This window comes from Lathamus discolor, chromosome 1 (assembly GCF_037157495.1).
Source record: "Lathamus discolor isolate bLatDis1 chromosome 1, bLatDis1.hap1, whole genome shotgun sequence".
In the NCBI taxonomy this organism is placed as follows: domain Eukaryota; kingdom Metazoa; phylum Chordata; class Aves; order Psittaciformes; family Psittacidae; genus Lathamus; species Lathamus discolor.
The window spans coordinates 136,737,471-136,762,509 of NC_088884.1; the positions used below are offsets into that span (position 1 = coordinate 136,737,471).

Sequence of the window (25,039 nt, forward strand, 5' to 3'; positions counted from 1 at the left end):
AATACACAGATCCACCTCTTGACTGGCCTTCCACAGTCAGTACCATAACCAGGCTCTTGCTGGTGCTTCCCAAGGAAGCCATGCCTAGCTCACACATACAAATCCAGTATCTTCTGCTGTAATAATACTTTTCTTAACCAAAGATACTCTCCCTCAACCCTTCAGTCACTAACCACAAGACCTTTTAAACAAACTAACAACCTATTAACACCACACTCCCCTCCAGCCCCACTTTATTCTATAAGACCTTAAGAAGAATCTGGAACTGAACCCAGCTGCTTCTTGTTTCTGAGGTAATTGCCAGTATTTCTACAGCTGCTTCAGGGATGGGGTCAGGTTTTAAATGGCTCATGATAGAGATAGTTTGCCTTTCTTCTCTGTACTCAGCTTCTGATCCTCACACGCTGCCTTCTTGGTCCTAAGTACCACTTCTTTCTCAGAAAGCAAGAAGGGATTCGCCACATCTACAACAGAAAAGGTACAGGTTAAAAGCTGGGTTTTTGCATGAGGTGTGTATGTGAGCTTGTGATTGAAAATGCATGGCATACTTGGGAGGCTAACTTACAAGCATTTTTATTGCTTCAACTTGCTTTAGCAAGCTTTTGGTCACTATGTAGAAACATAAGAGGCAATTGAACTTTATCTGAGTAAAACTGGGTGGTTTAAGTTGCACAGAATAGGAAATGGAAGAGCTACACCGAAACTGCCAAGGCAAGCAGTCAAAAGATTGACTTAAAATTGCCTAATGTGGTTCCTAAGTGCATGCTTACTGTGATTCTCTCTAGTGATTTGTCATTGCATACTGTTTATTTTCTACTTTGTTGTTGCTTAGAAGGCTTATAAAACCCCAACCAAAGCAACTTTATTTTTTCGTAGTGTGCAATGTTGTGTCAAATGTTGTCCGGACTGTAGAGTAGATAAATAGAAAATATGGTGTTCACAGCAATATTCAGTAGCTTTGACTGCACGGCTATAGCTATCTTTGCTACTGCATTTAGCCCACTTACAGAGCTATTTTAGCACAGGGTTCCGCTGCACAGCTGGAAAGTGCATCCCATGCACTGGAGGAAGGCCAAAATCCTGTGGATTGGTAATCAAGATTGTCAATATAGATTGAATGCAACAGGCACATTAAAGCTTCTAAATTATTCTGTAGTAGGAAATGGCTTGTGCTTTGTTGATTTGGAATACGGACAGATCTGTTGTATGGCTCTGTAGCCTTGCTCAACAGAAATCTTGGTCAGGAAGCAGAATGCTGCTGGGCTGGTTATGTGAACAAGCTTTTCTTATCCTGTGTACATCTGCAGCTGCTGTCTTTGTCTGTTTAGCTTTGTAAAAACGAAGTTAACCTTCATCTGCAGACAGGCTCTCTGAGTCTCACAGAGTCTTTCATTCTTGAAGCCTAGATCCCAGGGAGTTGTTGCATAAGGGCCACAAGCAGAGCTTTTGGTGCAGGTCACGAAGTTCAGTTAGGGTGCTAATATACCTAGATGTAAGCTGAATTGACCTGTTGTAGCCTCAGGTGTCTGCTTGCCTTGGTGGTGGGAAGTGGGACAACAGCAAAAAGTAATGCTCCTGTGGTTCACTGGTCTGATACAGGGGCGAATTAGCTGTGCACCGTTAATATTTGACTTTTGGTTTTCTTCTGTACTTGTTATATTCTTTTTAGAAAAGCATGTTTGATTGTTGGAGTTACTGTTCCTAAGGAATGGTATTTGAGTGAATACAGCAAAGCTAAGTATGCCCTGAGACATGGCTTTGAATTGAAGGAGTTACTGAATACCAAAATAAAGAGCTGCCACGGATGGTTTTGAGGAAGATGCATGTACCATGTGCAATCAGAAATGCCAAAGTGTCAGAGAAAGTCAGAAAGGTGGGTTAAAGACATTATTGCCCCCTTTTTTGTGTTAACCAAAAGGTGTTGGAAACACACAGTTACCATGGCATTGACAGGATGGTGATGGACTGAGGGTGGTGAGACACTGGAACAAGTTGCCCAAAGGGTAAATGCCCAAAGGGTAAATGCTTTGCCCTTCACAGTGTTCAGGGCTCCGTTCAGGACAGAGCCTTGGGCAATATGAGGTGTCCCTGCCCACAGCAGGGCAATTGAAACTGGATGATCTTATGGTTCTTTCCAACCCAAACCATTCTATGATGCTATGGATGTGGGCTTAAATTCCATAATAAGGTCAGCTGATGCTGATTCTACCCTGATATTGATGTGCAGTGAGTTTACTGAGAAATTCTGATAAGGGAAGAAGGTTTTATTTTCTTTTAAAATACTTAAGGGTCTTGTGGTCTTTTTTTCCTCCCTTGATACCTCTATTCATTGGCTTTTCTACTCTGGAAAAGAGAAGGATAAAATTCATGCTTGTACAGGAAGTCATGAGATAGCTCATGTGCAAATATTTGTATCTTAAATCCTGAATAGTAAGAGACACTTCTACTGACTTTCTGATTGCTACCAGTTTTCTATGCATGGGTTTATATGGCCTTAGAAAGAAATATTTTCTGCAGATACCTTCTTAGTGTCTTGTGGCTGTAATTTTGTCTTCACAATAGAACACAAAACAGGTATTGAACTCCTGCCATTTGTTACACTGACCTATTGATACCTTTTCATACTAGAAGCATTTCCAGGAGCAACACTTGTGTAAGCTGAAGTAATTCTGGAAATGATAGCAGTTATCTGATTTTGTACATTCATCCAGAAATGGTCTGAGTGGTGATGTGGGCATGTGCCTTACTTCTCCCCCTTCTTCCCCACCCTCATCCCCCATTCCCTCTAATAAATGAGGGTATGTACTGCCTGGTTTTAGTAAAGTCTTCTTTTAACTTTCACGTCCTTCAAGGTATGCTTTACTTTCCCCAAGAGTTTTGAACATAGTTTGGTAGCATCTTTAGCTACTGTCTGTGAACTTGCTGTGTTGTGATAGTTTAACAGATTTAATAGATAAAGAAAAGGAATTCTTCAGTTGGTAAATGGGTGTTTTCTTTGAAAAGGATCTATGAAAAAAATTTAAATTTTAGATAATTTAAACATGGTCATTTTTATATTGAAGGTGAGAAAAGAATGGAAATTTCGCTGCAGTTTACATATATGTATCTGGGTCACAACATAATTTAGTGCTCAAGTTTCACTTCTACTTGATTCTTTTTAAAGACTCTAGTTTAAGGTGCTAAAAGTTATTTTTCAAAGTATGCTTTAACAGTATTGTTTTACACTGTTTGAAAATTCCCTCAATGTGTGTCAGTACTGTGAAAAGCACTGATTATATATTAGTCTTACCTATAAGCACAGGGTAAAGTAAATACTTAGACATCTAGTCCAACTTGTCATCTACTGTTTGTGTGAATCAAATTGACTGAAGTAAAAGGCTTCCTTCCTCCAGACATATGCCTCTGTATGTGTTGGGCAAATTCACCACTGGGGAGAAAAGGGAATTAATCTCCAATATCAAAACATGAGTAATTGTGCTCTCAAGCCCAGTGTGCATCTGACTAGTGAGTAATTCTTAAGCTAATCTCTACTTGGGAATATTGCAGCAAAAAGCCCTTAAAAGAGAAAAAACAAACCCTGAACCGTGCAAATGGACTCAGATTCTCCCATTTTTGAAATAAATTGCTTCCATGTGTGTTAAGAGAACCATTGCTAGGTGGACCTCCTGAAGTTATTCCAGTATAATTCACTTCCAACTTATATAATACATTAAAAATAAATAATAAAAAAATCTTGTAGTATACGCTCAAACTGACCCAGAATTGTACGTTCAGGACCACTTTATAAGGAAAACTTGGTTGAGCAAAGAGAACCAGATGTTTCCTGCCTAGTAGCATGAAGTGAGTTAGCGTGTTGGAAAGGCAGCTGAAGTTAGTGGAAGGACATCCAGGATTGCAGTTGCTATGATACTCTCTCCAAACAGCTTCAGGACTAAGTTTTTGGGGTTTAGCAGCTTCAGAAGGGAGCCAGCATCTGCTGTAGACACAATTGCAAAAGCAGAATGAGAGAGGGGAGATGAGGATTACTAGATCAGGAGTTGGCAACATGGTGATTCCAGGTACATGGAGGCTTTGGTCTTGAGGAATGTCAATCTTTAGGGGTGCCCATCTCACCAGATGGTGGCATGGGCTCCTGGGTGGCACAACAGCTTCAAAGCACAGTGGCTTGGGGGCCTGTGCTGTCAGGAAGCTATTGTGGTGGCTTGTCAGCTGCCAGTACCTGTGTCAGCTTACTTCAGGTTGTTTTGTATATCTCTCCCTGAGAGTTCTTGAAAATCCAGACTGAAGTTTTATGGCCCCAGAAACAATATGAGAAGCCAAGTGAGGGGAGAAAAAACAACGTGGAAGGCCAGCTGTTTCTCCGAAATGCAAGGCATCTGTGGCCACTCTTCTGGCTGACATGTTTTCTGCATTATGTCCCCCCTTTATAGGCTACTATTTTTCCAAAGGCCACTTCTGCTGTTCCCAGACTGCTGTTAATATCCCACCTGCAGGATGCTTGAACAACATCATGACAGCTTTCCAATTTCATATTACAAGCTAGAGTGTCTGGAAACAAAGGATTCAACCCCTTATGTACGGCACAGATTGAAATCTGCGTATCCCACTTGCACAGAGAGTGCCACAGACATCCGTGTACAAGCCACCCCCAATAAATTCAATCTCCAGCACCTCAGAATGCAGGGGAGAATATTCAGAGTCCCCCAGTCAATAGAGGAAAAAGTCATGAGGCAGCAAGATGGAGCTGTATGTTTGTCCTGGAATGGCAGAAGGCTCATGTTTCACACCTACTTTTACAATTGTTCCCATATTTTATTGCACAAATAATTTTGGAAAGGTGATCCTTTATTTAGCATTGAATGCTTTTAACTTAGAGAAGCCGATGCAGGTTTTGGGTTAGTTGGGGTTTTGTGTGGCTTGTTTTTGCTTTTATTCCTCAGAGGAAGATTTTGCTCCATATTCTGTGACAGAAGAGGACTGATGGGTTCAGAAAAACTAAATCTTGGCTTCATCAGTGCTGTCTGCAAGCAGATTGGCTAGTGCAGTCTGGAGCTCTTTTCTGAAGGCATCATGCAGGCGGCTGGTTGCTAGAAATGGAAGAGCGAATAAAAAGATAGTGGGCAGATCAGCACCCTATAATCACTGCTTGAGTCTGGGATTCTCTGTCAATCTTCTGGTCCCACAAAGCTTCCTGAGAGAAAGCAAGCGAGGGGAGAAAAATGTTACTATGTGTATGCCTATGTGTATGAGTGCTTTAATCTAGTGATTAATAGTATGGGTTGTGACTATACTTCAAAAAGGGTGACAAGAAAAACTGATAGAGTGGTTTTGTTGTACAGTCTCCGTACAGAATAATCTACTTTGATTTTCTGGCATTTTATTGCAAAAAAATCTATAAAGGATATTCAGGCAACTATCTCTTTGATTTATGGACATTTCTGCTTTCAAGAGCTGAGCAATAGGTACATGGGGAAAACTGTACATTGCAACTATGCTGAAACTAAGTCTGACTTAAAACAAACAAAAAACACCCCATTTTTATTTCTATTTGAACACTGGAGTGCATTTGCTTTAGTCACTCTACAATGCATAAGGAAGAAGAGGCTACAGTTGGGAAATTGCTCAGTGAGATTAAGAGGCTGGGAAACAGCTATTTTTAGACTCAAGTTTTCTGGGTTTTCAATAGTTTGTCTGGGCAAGAAAACTGGAGATAAATTAAACACTAGGGATTCCTGAAGAGAGGAGACTGCTTGCAACATCCCCATGGGACTGATGAAGCTTTCTGAATTGCTACCACTCATTTTACTTGCTTGAGTTTACAGGAAAGGTCAATAGATGAGAATTCACTTTTAATGGGCTGCAGCTCTCCACTGCTGTTACCCCCTATGTGCATCTGACCTTGAGGTCTCCCACCCCCATAGCAGGGAGCTGGTTGTCTCTGAGCTAGATGATCCATGCAACTCCAGAACTGTACTCTCTGGCAGATTTCAAGTATTGTATAGAATAGGCGGGAGCACACAGGGCATCTTTCAGGTTATGGAGTAAGAAGGGTGGTGAGGGAGCAGATGGCAGGATAGGAAAATACAGACCTTTATTTTTAACCCTGGCTTTTCAGTAGTGCAGCAAGCAACAGGATCCAGTAGAACAGCAGGTCTTAATTTATGACAAATGTAAGCTTGAAATGATGCAAATATAATAAAACTACCTTAGAACTAACTTGTACTTATGAAAAATAGAGGAAAGAGCACTGTCTGTTAACTTCCATTTCCAGACCCTGAGCTGGTATTGTGATTGCACAGCCACTTTTTGTTCTTAAAACAATCCTGTGTATTGTTATTGTAGTTCCATCACAGTCTGGTTTTTGTTTCTGATTTTCAAGTCATTTATTGAATTCTTAAATATTCCAGTGACTCTTGTACTACCTTGTTTACCTAGGAATGATAAGTATGTATATAAACTAGCAGGAATAATTCTCAGCTGAACTCTTCTGGACTGTCTAATCCCCAGTGGGCACTGAGACTTTCACATTACCACTCAGTGGGCTGCTCAAGTCCATTGCTTCTGGGTGGGATACATGACACCCATCCATCCTGATAACAAGAAAAGAAACCTTAGCCTGTTAATATTGCTGCTGGTATTCTTGTGAGTTAGGGCCACAGGCCTCACTCCACTTAAAACTCATGGCAGTGGGCATGGGGTCTATGGGAATGGGATGAAGGAGTTGTGGGGAGTGTGGCTCAGCAACCTGTGGCTGTTGCTGTCCAGTCCTCCCTGTGCAGCCTAGAGTGTGAAGGGATGACACCAGGCATCACCCCATACACTGACCCAGGAGCAGAGAAACTCTTCCAGCAGCTCATGAGAGCATGCTTGTGAAGGACAAATGCAGTGGTGGGAGGGAGCATCGGCTGCCCAGCAGAAACTTTGCTCTACTAGAGGTATCAGTGAAGGAAATCAGTGTTTTATATCACACAGGACATATAAAATCATTAAGTCATATACACCTTCTGCATTATACATCTCTACAGCTATGAGGGTTCCGGTCTCTTAACGTATTATTCAGCCTGCGCTACTTAGGAATAGTTTAAATGTGCAATAGGAAGTATTATGTTTATGACAGTTTTATAAGTCCTTCAACAAATTACTGCAATTAAATGAAAACTACTGCCACTTAATCTAGTCACAAAACTGCAAAATTATTCCAATACTTATCATAATTACAATATTAAGTCATTAGGGTTTTTTGTTTCTTTGCAAATGAAGTTTCATTGAAGATGAACATCCTACGAAGGTGGCACATCTAGCTGTGTGACTCCCAGGTGCGTGAATTCTGTTTGCTGATAATCCCTTGCTGGCTCTGGGCTCTTTGGCAGCTAAGCATTTCCTGGGGTGTGCTGTAACAACAGGCAGCTGTCTTGCCAGCTCCACTGAAAAAGGAGATATGGCAGACAACATCTACTCTTGGATCTGCTTCTTGCATTTCTCCAATTGATTCAAGTTACTGCTCTTAGCTGATGATGTTGTTTGTGTAGAACAGGATGGATTTTTAAGGAAAAAACTTGCAAATTATTTCCTGAAGAGGAGGCAGCGTGCAGTAGTTCGCAGTCAAAACACTGGTAAGGAGTCAACACGTTTGCATGGAAAAATGGTGATTTGTTTCAATACAGATGAATTTTCCTGCTGATTTGTCTGCATGAAGGCTCTGTGCAATGACGAACATGCCCTTCTGGATTCTTTTCATCTCTGCCTTAGTCATTTTGCCACCCTGGGGATTGAAATGAGCATATCTGATGAGCTGTTGAGTTTTCTGGGTATCATTTGGCTTAGTGTCTTCCTGGAGTTTTTGGTACCTCCTCTGGGAGGCTGAACACCCTCAGCAACACCTGAGAGAACGCAGCTTTTTTTTTCTCCATAATGAGAGTTAACATTAATGCCCACATTGCCCCAGCACCGAGTGCTCTGTGCTATACTTCACCTGCCATCATCCTGTCTTAACTTCATTTCTTGAACCACCCATGTGAAATAAGAGGTGCCCAAGGTTAATTAGAGCTGTTTAAGGCTTTGCTATATCTAGATGTTAAGTGTTATGAAGTAAGATAGTGTTGCATTATTTTCCTGGGTAGTACCTATTGACTTTTGTGAAGTTAAATCCAAGTCCAGCTCATCAATATGGATGTCCAGGCTATAACATCTGACTATTTAGGAGCGCACATGGTCGAACTGCTTTAAGTACCCTTGGATCATCAGAATGAAAGCCATCTTATGACCTGTTGCTCGGTGTTTATCATTTCATCAACTTTTGTTGCTTGCACTTTTATCAAGTTAGTGCTCTTTAAGTGTAGTATGTAGGATGGTGCTCAGTATCCTGGTAACCTATAGTTGTGTGATACTTGAAGTCTGTAGAGCAGTGATGCTAGCCCTGTAGTTATTCAGCAGGAAAGCAGTTCCCTTTGGAAATGAAGGCCTATCTTGATATAGAATTAACTTGTCCTTCCATAACATGGACTTGATTTTGTCCTGGAAAATTAAGGAAAAATTAAGCGATGTGGGATTTCTTTATCCAAATGTTTAGGGCTACTTCTTCCTTTACATTGTTCCATTCAAAATAAGTTAACTGGTGCTCAAGTTTTTAAAAATGGACATCTTGTAAGCATACCTGTGGGCAGGATACAATTTATAAGGGGAAGAGGGTGGGATTTCAGCCAGATCTGACAAACTGGTGAAGAAGGGAAGCACAGCTGACTTGTCAGCTACTGAAGTCCTTGAAGTTGATTTAATCCTGATGTCAGGCACTCTTTCCAATGTGGGCAAACTGCCCATAACATAAACTCTGGGGATGAAACTGAAATTGGTGGTCACTTGCATGTCTTGCGGCATGAAAGCTAATTTGTGGTTAAAGCATCTGTCAGGGGATTAGGAAGGTCTAAAGTTGAAAGCAATGATCTTCTAGGAAAAAATAACAAGCATGCTTTTAGTAAAAAAACATGTATAGCTGCTCTGCTGAGCGCTGGCAGTACACAGAATCACTTTAATGAATGGGCTGACCCTTGGGAGGTATAATGTGACTCTCTTGGGTCCTATGCAGCAATACCAATTTACACCACCTGAAGGCACAGTCCATTGTGTACTAATAAACGTGGGCCTGGTGTTGGCTGGGGGGCAGGTTTCATTTTCCTAGTAGCCCTGTAAAAGTACCCTCTCTAACAGTCTAATCTTGTCTGATCGGAGAGTGCAAGACAGTATAAGTGCTGGGTAGGAAAGATGTCCGATATAGGCTCACTGGTTCCCACAGAGCACTGTGATGGGGTAACGAAGTCTTGCTGCCCTTGAAGCCTGTGGTATATTGCTGCCCCCCATCACACAGACAGCCTTTGAACTGTGCCTGTAACTCTGCCCATGGCTCCAACGTGAAGTTTCAACTCAAGTTTTATTTTGAGAGCTTATTTCTACTTTGTTTTGTCAAGCTCTTGGAGGACCTGAAAAACCACTTAGGAAAAAATGTTCCTGAAGCTGTCTGGACTTCTGTTTTGGTATGAAATGAGACCAAGCAGATCCTAGGCACCTCAAAGTTGCATGCTTGCCTTGGGTCAGTATGAAACCTGTTAAATAACATGGGCTGAAACCTCTGGGTTTCAGTCTTGCCCTTGTGTGAAATGAAGATCTCTTGTACTCAGTTTTGCAGTTTAATGTTTATTGGGAGCCTTGCAATGAAATATGTGATGCTGTTGTTAGCGGCTCCAGTACTTTGCAGGACAAGCAGGGAGCAGCTCAGATGGCATTTCATCTTGGCATTTCTCCTTCGCAGAGGAGCTGACAGCAGTGGTGACAGTGGGTTTGTGACTAACAAATAGAATGAAGATTTCCTTGCTTTTTAACTTCTTGCAGCTATTCATGCATACCTATTGGTCAAAATCGACCTTTGGTTTTCATTATGCTCTCCAACCACCCAGCAAGACTGCATGTGCTTGTTAATTTGTTGATACTGTGTTCTGTGGCTCCTACAAAATAGTAAGCACTTTTTTGCTTGCTTGAACAACTTCTAATGGAAAACTTGGATCTAAAGAAACTTTAATGCACTGAAGTGTATGGATCCTGTTTCAAATATCCCAGCCATGATTTGTTAGAAGCAATTATCTTTTAGCCATCAGTTTTTCTAGACTATCCCTTTTGAGCATGATATGTGTTACGCTGTTTCCTTGATGCACTTTCCCCAGATGAAATTATAGTATCCTTATACCAGCTAAGTTTAACAACTGTAAGAGAAAAATACATGGCTACCTTCCATGAAGATTTGTTACAGAACAGAGCTTTGTCGTGTATCAGAGTATTGCATGAGTATTGCGAGCAGTTGTGATATTGTTAACACGAAATTTTCCCTTCCAAATCATACTACTGAAATTGAAATTCAGACAAAACAACCTAGCCCAGCACCCTAATGACCAGTGTGTTACAGCCTTTAGCAATCAAAGGGTAACTCTTCAGTCCAAAGACAGCACCTGCGATGGCAGTGTCATTTGCCATTGCACTGGGTGGCTTGGTGCTGGTGCAAAGGGAAGAATGCTTATTTAGGGGAATTGCTGTGTTTTAGCAGTGCCCACAAACCTTCAGGGGATGTTTTATCCAGCAGCACCCTGTTTAGTTTGTGGGTGCTGAGATCACTACATCAAAACCTGAAATTCTGGCAGGCAGCTCTTGCTGGTGGTCTCTCTTTAACTGACTTGTTTGTGTGTTTCCAGCTGCTGACTGCATTAGAGACAGTTGGAAATTTATGGATGCTTTCCAAATATTACTTATCCGTGTAAAACACTGTTGTAGTTGCCAAAAAGATGTAGTATGATCATGAATAAACAGAGATATGAGACGGGAGATTTACACAAACCAGGTTTTATGAAGGTGTTTTCTACACATCATATAATTTTGGGAAATACCCATGTTATAAACTGGGATATTTAATGGACTGTGTTGCAGGGATGGTGGTAGATAATATAGAATCAGTTGTCTGGCTGTTGGGGCTTGATGTTATCAGTTCTCATTTGGTTTTTAACCCACTCTGTGGACTAGCCATTACAAGGATATTCCGTAGTCTGTTTTCCCTAATGCACACAGCATTTTGCCTTCTTACAGTAAACAAAAGAGCACTTGTATCTTTGTTTTCTCTTTTTTTTTTTTTTTGTGAAGCCTGAAGGCTTCAATATGTTATGGAAGTTGCCAAATGGTTCTGTGCTTCGATTCCAGACTCCTAAAAAAAAATCAAGCCCTTCTCTCCCTACCACCCCCCAATAAAAACAATAATTAAAACCCCAAATAAATAAAAAGCCTGGTCCTTGTAGGTTCTAGGAAGATGCAGGCTTCTCATTTCCTGCCTAACAGGTTCAAGGGTCCCTTATTCCAGGATTTAGATTTCTGCTTGTTAGAATCTGAGTCTGGGAAAGGATGTGCAGCCTTTAAAGGCTTTGACACATTAGTTCTGATGTGAGCACTCCACAGCTTTTTGGGATGGTGGCCATGGTCAATTCAAGTGCTCTATCTAAACTGCCACTTGCCAGTTGGTGGAAGACAGAAATAACACTTTACTGAATGAAGCTGCTGGAGAGGTGTTTCACACAGGTAACTGCCTGATTCCACTTCTTCCTGTTATTCCTCCCCAGTTTAGCTTGCTTTAGCATCAAAAGCTGCATGAAACTACTGAACCAAATTTGTCTGTCTGTGTGACTCCATACGTATAACAGTCTGGCATCTGGCACTGGGATCTCTAGGCCAGCAGTTTAAAAATAGCAGTAACAGAATGATGAAACTGCTAGCTGACTCCTAGTCCTTCAACTCTGCACCTTTCAATAAGGGTAAAGGAACACATAATAAGAAAGACTGGAGTTAAGCTTTGTGCAAGATGAGATGCTTCCCTGGATCACTTAGTAGTTAACACTCTAAATGCAGAACTGCATAGGTCACACTGATTTAAAGTGGTCCAAGGTGTTATTCTCCATCATAGAATAGCAAAATGACAAGATAGATCTGTGTAATACTACCTCTAATGCTGGCAAATGCTCAAAACAGTCAAAGTAGGTTTTGTGCAAACTCAGGGAACTCTAAAGTAGGAAAATAGCACTAATTCATCTGAACTTCCCGGAACAGATAAGCCCTATGATCTCTTGCTGAAGCTCTGAAAGCCATCTGTTTTCAAATGCACACACAGCAACCCATTTGGAGACATCTTGGGCTCTGGCTGATGTTGATGGAGCTCTCTGTGGAGAGCTGATGTGTCAGTCTCTTGTCTCCCTGCTTTACATCTGAAAGCATGTGATGAAGATTACTTGTAAGGCTATAGAGAGTATTTGATTTTCTCAGATGCTCAGCATCTTGCAGCAAGAGTAGAAGGGAGTAGAGGTGTATTGCTGCTGAAGGCCCACAAGAGTTCATAAGCAAATGAACTCTCCTGAGACAGCCCAGGATACAACATTGAGGTAGAAGTCTTATGGACTTCCACCTGGGTAGAAAAAAGCATCCAGTAAGTTTTTACAGGCTAGGACTAATGCTTGATATGAGTGTTCTGCACAGCTGTGATATTGCTGTGCCCACAATTACCTGAGATGATGAGTGAGTCAATTGAAGAACATAAAAATCACATGGAGGATTTGAGATTACATCACTCCACCAAGTAGAAGCTGAGACCTGGATCTGAAAGTAGGAACTGTAGTGTTTCTGCTTTCGTCATTGAATTAGCTGAATTGCCACCCTTATTAACTGTATATTATATACAGTCTGTGTGCGTATATATATCACTGAGGAGAAAGAGGAAAGAATGGACTGTGTTTCCATCTCAGTTTTGCTGGTAGGGTTGATATAATCTCCTCAAATTCAGGATCTAAGAAACACTGAAGTTAGTATCAACATCTAGAGTAACATGTAGTTTTTGCTACTACATTGAAACCTGACTATTGGAATAAAGATAAAGTCTCAAACCAGTACTGAACTAATCATTAAATAATATCTACCCACTAATGATGGATGCATTTTCAGTTAATAACAAGCCTTTGTGAAGTATAATGAAAAATACAGTGCCATGCTTAGTAAACTGGCCTCTGTTTTCATTGACAGCATGCCAGTTCCTCAGCTGTGGTACTACTATACTATTCATCTCCATAAAGTGCTCTTTTGAAAGCATTATTAAACAGCAGGAAGGAGTGGTGTATGACAGCTTCATTAGTCACTGGAAGCCAAACCTAGCCTCTTTCTGCTGGGAAATAGCACATCCCAAAACATCCCTGGTTTGATGGCATGCAAAACTTTTTTTCCATATTTTTGGAGTGTGGCCAAATCTATTTGAAAACCCTGGAATGACAGCTGTAGGCTCAAGTCCTCTCTGGGTGAGGTTAGGCTCTATTAGCAAGGAAAACATGGACTTCCCGGTCTTAGGGGTCCAGAAATATTTGCAGTAGATGATTTGATTTGAAATACCCAGACACTGGAATTTCTTCTAAGTGCAGAATGTGATCCTGCTGAAACTTCAAGTGTGCCAGCACCATCACTGCACTAGATACAAAAGTTAGTTTGGGTTTGTTCTTTTTTCACATTTCTGTGCAGCATTCACAAGAGGTGCATTCAGCTGGCAGGATGCTCTGATATGTTAAAGACGTTCACAGTCCCACTGAGATGAGCAAATGTGAGGTTCTGAAACACTGCTCTGAGCTAACATAGTGTTTTATGCTCTCTGTTAGCCTGAGATCAACTGTACTTGGTGAGGTGCTTCTGATTCTTGCTCAATGAGAGCCTAAGCTACAGGATAAACATGAGGAGCAAAAACAGGCTCTTGCATAAATCTGTTGCATGGTTTATTGCTCTTTTGAAAATATCACAGACTGTTTGTAAAGTGAATTAACAGTCTAAAAAAAGTGGAATGAGCAAAGCCTGTGAGAATCCTGCTGTTAGCAAGAATGCTTTAACTAGCTTTGATTCCAAGAAAACACCCACTAAAAGCTAGTTCTTTGGTACTGAGTCTTTGCTGAACACTGAAGTCCAGGGAATTGATGGAACTTGTATTAAAACCACGGTATACAAAGAAGTATTTTACAGTCCAGCTGTTCTTAATTTCCTGTGTATTTGTAAAAATAAAATTATCCCATAATACATAGTTATTTATGCTTTTCTACCCTCATGGAACCTCCTGTGAATGTTTTACAGGTAATGCCATTCACAGTTAGCATCAGCAAGCCAACAAATGCCTGGAGCTTGAGTGATGACTTAATCTACACTTGCAAGCTCAGCGAAGACTAAGCCAAATACAGGCGAGGAGGCTGTGACTACGCACGTTACTGGAAATCCTGGCTCTTGCTATCTCTGTTGGTGTGACCATCCCACTGGGACTGCTCAGTGGGCTTGAGCCCAAGCAGCAGCCTTGCCTCAGAGCCCCTCTGGCTCCAGCTGTTGCTGGGCTCCCCCTGCAGTGTATGCTGGACCATCGTATTTGCACAAGCTTCAGCTTTGGTGCCTCCTGTTGCCAGTAACCGCTGAGATGCTTCAATGTAGAGAAGATCACAGGAGGCAATTCTCTTCCAACCTATTTTTTTAACATAGAATATTTGGTGTGAGAGTCAGTTCTCATGATTCTTGGAGGCTCTTACTCCTTTGTGCTATTGCAATGACAGCCTTGAAGTTAATGTATATTGGCCCACAAGCCTTGTAAGGGGTTTACTGGCAACAATAGCTGCAAAGCCGCAACTGAAAAGCTGTGTGCTTAATCTACAGGATTAACACAAACAAGATGTCCTTGAGCAGGATAGGTTTACAGCAGTCTAGCAGAAGTCATTTTATCCAAGAACAGAAAACAAAACCTTCACAGACTGTGCCCTGGGGAGACAGGAGCAGAGCAGACCCTCAGGGTGACTGTCAGCAATGGGCTACTGGCTCTCCCTCCTGCTAATCCGAAAGAGCTGCTCTCAGTTTTGGCAGTGTGTGTCTCTGTGATTCTGTTAAGGAGTCATTTCCAGCTCTTTGCAAGCTGGAGGTTTTAGTGCAGTTCAGTTTGTTCTGGTGCTTTGCAGTGCTGGAGATTAGGTCTTGGGCAGTGACTACGAGGCACCTCCCCTGACACACTCAATTCACATGTGTCCTTCCTGGCTTCCTTGCTGAAAGATAGGATTTGCTGCAGGTGGAAATAATATTCTGCTACTGAGCATCAGGGGGATGGAGAAAAAGGTGATGCCCACTTGCAAACAACAGCCAGTTAACTCCATCTCCCGCTGCAGCTTCCAGTTCTGCTCCATCAGTAATACATTCCTTCCCACACTTCATAGACATTTCACTCCTTATGACTCTGTAGTTCATTTGTTCACTGGACTTCTGTTTGTGAATCTGTTTTCTTTGCCTTTGCATATTTGTTCTTTCAGTTGGGCCTCACTGAAAGTTCTTCCTAAGCATAATGGAGAGTCAAGGAAGGGGAAAAATGTATGATATTTTTGTACTGTTTCCAAAGCTGCCACTTAGAGTGCACTCATCTAAAAACTGGTTTAAAAGTATAAAGCTCTTTTCTAGCTGTCTCTGAAAAAGACACCATCTCCTATTGAAATTATTCCTTGAATCTTTGTGAACTCAAAGTTTTCCTGATTTATGCTCTCAAGCCTGTCTGTGCATGCAAGAGTCAAAATTGAGATCCCTTCTGAGGTTAAAGGGAATCCCAAACACGCATGAACTGAAGAAATCCATGCTCTCAAAGGAGATTAAAATTGCCAAAATACTACATAAAGCATTAATTATATAATCATTCTTCACCAGCTAGAGGAAATATGCTTAGCAGGAAAGCCAGTATTTGCTGGGATAGTGTGGATTTACAGCAGCTTCCCCAGTAGCTGTTTTTTGCAAGCATACAAAGGGAAAAGTGTGCATGCACAAAATGTAATCCTACCCCAGAAATTTTAATGGACTCGATGTCTGTGTGCTGCAACTTTGCAGGTGTGATGGCTAAATTAAGCTCCACAGCATTCCCTTGGGATGGTGCCCAGCAGGGAAATCTAGGCCTGGAGATTTGAACATAAATCCCTCTGAATAATTTTAAAGGCAGATTGGTGGCACTCTGGAGAATAGTGCATGAAGCAGGGGAGAAAGGGGCTGGGAGTGCAGTGCTGCTATCCAAGCAGGGCTGAAACAGAGGGATAAGGAAGGCAGTAAAGCAGGGAAAGACACTATGAGCTAACAGATGACTTGGGTGATGGTGGGGAAAATATTATTTGCTTTGTAATGCTAGGGAAAAGGTTGATCGTTCCTAGTGCTATGTGCAAAGGCAGACAGAACAGTGGTGGGTGAAGAAAGCAAGTGTGAGAACACAGTGGGTTTCCCCATAGGTGTTTTACATCTTCATGTTTCAAACTGTTTGTCAAAGAGATCAGCAGAATCTGTATGCTCCTTTGAATATGCTTCCGGTTTTCCATATTATAAACATCAGTTAACTGCTTTCTACAGTGAAATTTTGACTTCTCTCATTTTATACTCCCCTTTCATTCACAGCTGTCTGTACAATGTAACTGATGCAGGTAAATAATTGCTGAATCTCCAGCAACAGCAGTGTAAAACTGCTTGTTAAGAATGTGGTAACCCTGAAGAATCATCAATATTTCACTAGCAAGACCTCAATAGACATGGGTGCACTTCTCTTTAACTTGAGTAGAAAGACCATGTATTAGATTAATGTTAAGAAATAGTTAGAAATAATATAAGAAACAGTGGTCAAGAAGGACCCCACTTCATTCCAGCTATCTGGCAACATGAATTCTAAGCTGTGCTTATAGAAGATAGAAGTATTAAGTCTATGGAGGTTTTCTCCTACAGTTCTCTGAAAGTACCTAGGCTGAATTTGGGCTCAGAATAATTTCTGATGAAGATTTGCATGATTTTTATTGGTCTTGATTTATTAACACATGAAACATCACCTGCTTTAACTGCCTATTTACTGGCCTTCTAGCTGAGATGCCATGGACAGCTCTACGCTATCATTGCAGCATCTATGAACACTTTTGGAGCACACCAATTGCTAAAATAAGCATGTTGACTCTGAAAACCTACATTGAAGTTCTCTTATCCCCTCACTTTGTTTAAAAGAAGTCAGCGTTGACATGTCTGTGAGTGTTTTATCCAGGCTGCAGGTTCCCTCTGTTGTATGTGGTCTAAACATGGTTGTCTTGGAGCCATCCTCAGGCACAATCACTGTCTGGCAGCTGAAAATGCTGGTGAGACACTGAAGTAGCTGTGCAAGGGGTCAGCCCACGTCCAGCATGACCAGCCCTGCATTTGGGTTCATTAGGCTGGTTGGACTAGACAGTGCCCTGTGGAGTCAACTGACAGTTTGAGCCCCTCTCCAATACCCATATTACACATATTTCCCAGTATGTGGATCAGGAAAGCCTCTGCTCTTCTGGATAATGTGATGATGACTTCTGAATGTTTTCTTCTCCACTGGTGCTAAAGTTAACCAAGTATGCAATTACATCTATTTACTTTGAGGCTTAGGAGTAGACTGAGACCAGTGCAGTAGCATTCAGTCAGTAGTGTAGAAAATGAAGACTCAAGAGCAGTGCATCAAGGACTTTGCTTCTGTTAAGCTCTGCCAGTTCTTAATGTCATCTTTCTGAGTAGAAAACGATGAATACATCATCTGAAGTATGGGCCCAGTATCAACATAAAGAATAAGCTCTCCAAAGCAGAAATGGCTTCTTGTGCCAAGATGACCTCTCAAATGAGACTGCAGGGCTACTGTGCAAATGGGTGCCAGCCATTTGCTCCTCTGCTGCAAATGCTGACTGTACTTCAGCTCCTCCTATGTGGTTAGTTTCTTCCCTGGCAAAAAAATGCTGTTGTACAGTTTCATTTTAAACAATGTGAAGAATAATGGGAACTACAAAACAAATGGTCAGAGGAGCTCCATTTCCCTCACTTGGCACTCAGTTCCTAGCCTCAGATGCTGCACTGCAAGAAAAATAACCATCCTGATAAGAGTTCAGGAGATACCCTGGCTAACACTTCTTTAAAGGCTATCTGAAAGGTAGCTTGTGATTGCACCAAATCAGTGCTGCAAACAAAGCATCTTTCCATGAAATGGGGACAAGCGGCTCTTCTCATCAGAGTTTTCTTCTCTTTCAGTCTTGGAGTTGCTGGTGTAAGGTGAGCAATTGCAGGGATGGGCTGGTGAGGTTTAGGGAATTGAGGCAGCCTTGTACAGCTCCAGGATGGCTGAAGATCCTATGCTTTCCGCTGTAGCATCACTGGTCAGAGGGACTTCCTGAGATCCACAAAACTTCCCCAATGTATCAAGTCACTAAAATGCATATGATCTATGTAAATGCTTTTATACGTTTTTTTAACAAAGATACACACACCTTTGTCTCTACTTCCTTATTCTTACACTTCATATTTTGGATATTTATTGTACAGTTTAAGTATTTGTTTTAAAGAAAACGTAATTCAATGTCTCCCCAAAGATTTTCTCTTCCCCATAAACATTGCCTAGAAGCATCTGCTTCCCTCATACGGATCTCATAATTTGTGCTTTGGATTTCATCCAGTACTCTGTGGAAAAGTGATGCCTTCCAGAGACAGAAACCTGATTATGAGAAACCTCATGGGCAATAGTGCCTTTGTTGTAACTGATTTTAGAGACAGAGAAGCAGAGATGGGAGAAGAGGGTTTTACGAAACGTTGGGGTTTTCTTGCTGAGACATGCCGCGCGCTTTTGCCTTTTTCAGGCAGATACAGAGTAGTCCGTGCCTGTCCAAGTCTCTGCATCTCCAGGTTTTTGACCCTTCAGCCATCCTCAACCATATCTGACAGACAGGGGTGGATCTTGAAGAGAACCATGTTCTTGAAGTTTCACCGAAGTAGGTGAGTGGAAAAGGAAAAAAGCCATTTTCTAAGTGCCCTGACCACAGCATTGCACTGTTTGGTATCAGAAAACATATACAGCGGAGAGAATTTGTTAAATATAAGAATTATACAAGCTTTAACCAGTCACAAAATACAAGTCTCCGGGAGCCTTGACTTCCAGTTCCAGCACTGATGGAAATAATTGGAAATAAAGAGCCTACAGACTGCAAACGTTTTGAAGAACAACAGGTGCTATGTCTTCTACTGAATGGGAGCTGTGCAGCCAGCAAGAGATGGGACTGAGGCTTTTCCTCTTGTCTCCTTCCATCCCTTCCATGGTAGTGGAAGACAATCCCTTCAGCAGAGCAGCAGTCTAGGGGGGTTGGACTAGATGATCTTTTTAGGTCCCTTCCAACCCTTGGGATTCTGTGATTCTATGGAGAAGGTGGAAGAAGCCTTGCCTTCCCTTGCACCACCTGTTGGTACATAGGAATGTGTTCACTACCAGCCTATGTTCCTCTGGGACATGGCCTTTTTGACATTCCTCAAGCCTTGTCCTGTAGTGAAGAATAACATCTTAGATTAAAATGAAACAGATGGTGAATAAGAAGTGGCAAAAAATGAAGGGCAGAACTTGCCAGAAGAGGCAGGAAAACAAAGATCCTTTTGGGTGTTGCATATGGATCCTGTGCACCTAGCTGTTTGTCTTGCAAACGCAGTCTGAGGAGGAGATGGTGGTCATTGCATCTGGATCTAATGACTGGAGTGTTTTCCCAGAGATGCATTGCTCAGACATGTCCTCTGCTTGAAGTGCCTGCCCTCCCTCACCTCCTGCTTCCCCCATATCCCCAGGACAGTGCCTGAAGTGCTTGGGTCTGAGTGGAACCAATTTGCACTGCAGTGATTGAAATCTGCATAACAAAGTTGTTTGGGCCAAATCTGCAGTTACTCAAGTATTTTATTGGCTTCAGCTCTGCATTTAGGTTTGCTCTACATTCATCATGGAGCTCTGGTTAAATAACCAATCCATGTTCTATTGTGTTGGCCTCCTAAACATGTCACAATACTTAATAGTTCAGCCTGTGGGAGCAGGAATTTCACTTATGTTTCATGTGGTGCCAGATCCTTTGGCAAACATTTAGAAATGGTCTGAGGTTACCATTGTCTCTGCCCAGGAAAGGCTTTACCTCTGCTTAGAGAAGTGTTGTGGGTCCACCGGTCTGTACGTTTGCTTGTGACATCCTACACTTCTTGGCTTTTGGTAGCTGCCCACGCCCTTCCCTTGTGTTTGTTGTAATCGGTTACATATGTTGGTTTGTTTTTTGTACACATCCTGACCTCAAATAGGAACAGGAAAATCTCTCTTTGGGAATAGCTGTGATGAGGTACATATCCTTTGTATCAGTGCTCACGATCCTCGGTTGTTTGGTTTGGGCTCACCTCCCTGTATACACATTTTGGTTTGCCAGGCCTCAGGATTTTTCTTCTATTTTGCCCAAACTTACTCATAGGGAGAGGCTTGTCGCCTTGGGTGTTTGGATGCTCCTACACACTGCTGTGTCCAAATAGCATTTCATAAAGGCATCTACGTGTATTGTCCATTTAAAATTGCTGGAGTTGAGGCCTCAGTATTGTGCAAACCTGGACTATAATGAATATAACCATCATCTTAAGCATTTACTTTTATTATAGCACTTTATGTCTAATCCTTCACCCTCTGGTATCCTTACGTGCAAGGAAACCGCTATCGTCTCACCCTTCTACCACCTTCCAAGAACCCTAATGCAAAAGAGTCTGTTATTCTCAGTAATTTAATGCTAAACTAAGTGCCACACTCTCACTCCATCTCTTGGTCCCTTCCAGGTGCCCTTGAGCAGTCTGCTTGAGCACAGGTCACTATGCAGCCCCCAGCTGAACAACATGACCTTGCAAGCAGGAGCAGCTACGCCTTGCCTCAGGGATCTCCTGGCTCAGACTTTTCTCCATGAGGAGCAGAGCTGCCAAGTTCCAGTCAGAGAGTGGAGAGAGGTCAGTATTTATGGGGACTGAGCATTATTTTGTGTCACAGGGAGAAAAATAAAGTAGATTGTGGTCACCAGTCCACTTCTGCACAGACGCACAAGGAGCATCATCGATGTTTGAGTCCAGCAAAGACCGGGTTTGTTTACAGTGTAGCTTGCCATCTCTGTAACTTCTGGGGAATAGGTGTCTGCTGTTTTTCAGTCAAACATTCACTAAATGGTACCCTTAGGAAAGAGAAAAAAAGCCTGAAACAGAACAGGAATATGAGTACAGCTTGCAGTGAGCTGTGCTGAGGTAAAGCACTTCTTGGGACAGCAGCCATCTCTGGGTGGGGTTGTCTGGGAGGAGGGAGTGTAAGTAGGCACAGACATGGATGAGGCAACTGCTGCAGTTTTCCTGAGATCTGAATGATGTTTTTAAAATGCACATCCTCCCTCAGAGCCTGGGGTTTGCCCTCTGTCTATGTTAAGCAAACATGTCTCAGTTTAAAATCCAGCACAAAGTTCACGCCTAAATGGCCTGCAGGGTGTTAGTGAATGTCAGATAAATGCTTACTGATTTTGTTGGGTTTGGACCATGCATCTGCCATTCAAAAGCCTGATCCTTTCCTCGCTGTGATCCAGCCTGTTGCTGGGAAGGAGTGGGGTCTGAGTTTGCAGTTGGGTGCTGTGACAGATGATAGTGATGTGGCTGGGTTTGGGAAAGCCCAGTGTGTGCTCCCTCAAACCCTTCCTAGCACACGTGCTTGCTCACCAGCCCTGCTCATCCTTCATTTGTTTGTTCTATTTATAATTATTACCATTTTCCCCAAAATTGAAGAGGTGCCAGATGGGAAACGTGGGACATCACTGCTCCCGGGCTGCCCTCTCTTGGGTAGCAGCGGTGGTGTGCCTTCCCGAAGACAGGCAGCAACAGACACTTATGAGTTTTCTCCACTGAGGTCTAGCATGCCAGTGATGCTGAGCATTGCCTGAGCTCGTGCCATCCCCACCATCATGCTGCTGGAACCCAAGTCGTGATCCAGGCTGGGTGTGCATGGGGAGGACATGCTGATGTGGCTCACTTATTGGAGCTATAGAGCATCAGAGTGCAGGTAACCGGCCTGCTAAAGCCCCACAGCTTCAATGGATCAAGCTGCCTGGTTCTTGTAATCTGATCTTTATTGGTATAATGTACCCACTGCATGGAGCCCAGGGAAGCTAAAGCTTGGTGAATGCAGTGAAGTGATAATGTGACAGAGCAGAAACGTACTTAGCATTGAGTCGGGCAATTCGGGAGTAATCGGAGAAAAGGAACCTTGCATGGTTCTCCATTTTTATAATAAAACCTTGTAAGAGGTTATTTTTTGCCACCCTTCACCTTTTAGAAAGGGAGAGGTTGGGGGGGAGGGAAGCCCTTCAGCAGAGAATGAAAGGTGATGTTTTAAAGAGTCATTATTTGTTTGGAAGAGAAGGCAAATGGAGCTTGTTTGCTTGCTTTTGTTTTGTTTTTTTGGTAACAGAGTTGCTCAATATCTAATCCTCTGCAGAACACATAACTTCTGTTTCCTGTGTTATGAAATCCTGGAGACAGCCCTGAATTTTAAGGAAACCAAGCGTGCTTCTACAGAGAGATGCAGCAAAAGAGCTCCCTCTCTTGTTCATTATGTGTTTTGGCCAGTTTGCAATGTAAGGAGCAAGTTAAAACAGGAGTGAGGCTGGCATTAAATTACACTGGATTGAGGGTTTATCTGGAGCATTCTGCTTTATGTCAGTTTAACTCAAATGTTTGGAAGAAGATGGGTCACAAGCATTGGTATTCAACACCCAGCTGAAAAAAAACATCCAACAGTTTTTGGTAAAGCCCTAAAATATTACTTCTGAAATAAGTCCTTAAAAACACAGTGGGGGAGATATCTTTCATGATATCTATAAAATATTCAACAAAACATAGGTTTGATTATATTTTTTCAGCTTTCACTACCAGTAAAACTGTATTGCACAGGGTAAGAATAATCTCTTTAACCCTCACTTTCAGAATCAGATTGGCTGGGTTAAACCTAGTTGTGATAGAAGTCCAAGAAAAAGATGTTTTTTACAGGAGCTATTGAGCAACATCTATTTCTAATGGTTAATTACAGTGCAAAGCAGGAAACGACTCATTTGCTGAAGTACTTTTTCAAGATAGCTCTAACAGTCCTGCATATATGAAATATGGTTTCTGGGCACAACTGTAATAAGAGTTGCATGTTCAGTGTTAAAGGCTCTTCTTAATTTGTGCCACACCTTGTGAAGTCAAAGCAGCATGTTTGTGTGCTCTGTTTTTCAATAAAAAGCTTGCATTTAAAGGGAAAATTGCTGTACAAGAGGGCAGTTCATGATACAATGCTATTTCTAAACTGTGAATGTTCACGCTGTTTGGAATGTTTTCTTTTATGAAACACATTCTCACCCTAAATTTAATGTCCTGACTAACAGGACATTTTAATGACTTTAATTTTTTTATTTCCTACTGAAATAAGTAGATAATTTTCTTAGAAGCTTGGATCTGAAAGCTTTGCAGAAAATTACTCTTATGTTTGTGGAGTAGCCAAGTGCTTTTTGTTGACAATTCATCTGACATGACAGAGCAATTTCAGCCTTGCAACAGCCTTGTACCTTCTGCCCCGAAAGAAGACAGAAATGAAGCAGTGTATAAATCTACCTCCAATTTTCCCTTCAGTTCTGTGCAGTCCTACCCAAAGGTTCCTGTAGATTTCCCTCAATTTCTTTCCATTCAAGGCCAGACTGATGCTTGTGAAGACATTTAACAGCTATAGCTTGGACTGAAACCTGCCAGTCTTATCAAGGGTGGGGATACTGACTTTGCAGAAAGAGCTGAATGACTGTGAACACCATTAAATGGATCCCTAGTGCTCAAGATAAATGATGTTGCTTTAAAACAGTGGGCAGAAAGGTCTTCAAAGTCTGAGACAGGGATTAATTAAAGAGGGAAAACAGATCTTCCACCCAGCTTGGTTTCTTGCTTGTCTTAAAGAAACATTTCACTTAAAGGAAAATCTGGTGATTCAGTGAAAGGCTGATTTCATTGTTGCATTTGAAAAGGCTACTTAAGCAATTTTGGATTTCTTCTTATTTCATGGCATGATGGATGTTTTTCCCCTACATATTACATCTTTTGTCCATTTTTTTTTCTCATATAATCACACATTTTTAGGATGGCACTTCCACAGTGTTCCCAAATCATGTGGTGAGTTCTGTTACCTTGGTTAAGCATTGTGCAGGCTCTGCTACTGGTGGAAGACAGGCACGTATAACTTCGGAAGCTGTGTATGTTAAGAGAAAAATTCTTACTTTAGCAAATATGGAGCATGCAAAAGTAGCAAAAGTGGGTTTTCCAAGGGAGGAAAAGCTTCAGCCGTGCCATGGAAATGGTGTTACCTTCTCAACATGCTTGTTTCTGAAGGTTTTTAAAAGTATTTAATTTGATCTTTTCTAATTAAGGCTTCAAAATTTCCTTGTGTATAAGTGGGCTGTAACATAATGGAGATATATAGCAGATAAGAAATCAACCACAAAATCTAGTCTAGTAATTTTAACATGCTAGGTCCTGCAAGGAGGAAGCAAAACTTCAGCTGAGCTGGAATGTGTTTCCCTCCCCTTGGCGATGGCCTGTTCTGCTGTGAGCTGTCCCTGCCAGTGGTAGCTGGGGGAGATGGGCATCCTTGCTGCACATCTGCCTCTCCTCCCCTCTCCTCTCCTTCCCCTCTGGGAGACTATGTGAATGCATCTCAGCCCTCCCCAGCAGGGCATGGTTGCTTTGAACCCCATCTGTTAACTCCTGGAAAAGGCAAGGGATGGCTGGGAAAGGGTGGCTTTCTACCAGGAAACTCAGATTTACTTCAACAGATACTATATTTACTTTGAAAGTGACACCTAGTGCATCGAAGGTGGCCTTGCCAGACTGCTGGCTACTGTTTTGTATAGGCTTTAACACTCTGGTGGCCTGCTGATAAATCAAGTGAAAAATAACAACGAAATTGGAAGAGATGCCTATTTGAAAAAAGGCATTTAAAAAAGGAAAAAAGAAGCTTGTGTAGCTGACCTTCACATGGAAAACCAGAATCTGTCAGGCTTAACTACTCAGCCTTTGGCACCAGGATAGTTTTGGTGTATTGTGCCCTGGGCTCCCAACA

The 25,039-nt window shown here is 42.0% G+C and overlaps 1 long non-coding RNA gene across 4 annotated transcripts; it reads left to right on the forward strand.

Annotated features, from left to right (window-relative positions):
- Positions 1–356: 356 nt before the first annotated feature.
- LOC136023092 (uncharacterized) lies at positions 357–23,198 on the forward strand. Of its 4 annotated transcripts, XR_010616464.1 has the most exons (5): positions 357–478; positions 1,670–1,873; positions 14,176–18,144; positions 18,726–18,861; positions 20,707–23,198. It is a non-coding gene; the product is annotated as an uncharacterized LOC136023092 (long non-coding RNA). The 4 variants fall into 4 exon arrangements; XR_010616467.1 differs by lacking the exon at positions 14,176–18,144; XR_010616465.1 differs by lacking the exons at positions 14,176–18,144; positions 18,726–18,861 and having other exon boundaries at positions 20,707–20,871; positions 22,394–23,198.
- The last annotated feature ends 1,841 nt before the right edge of the window (positions 23,199–25,039 follow it).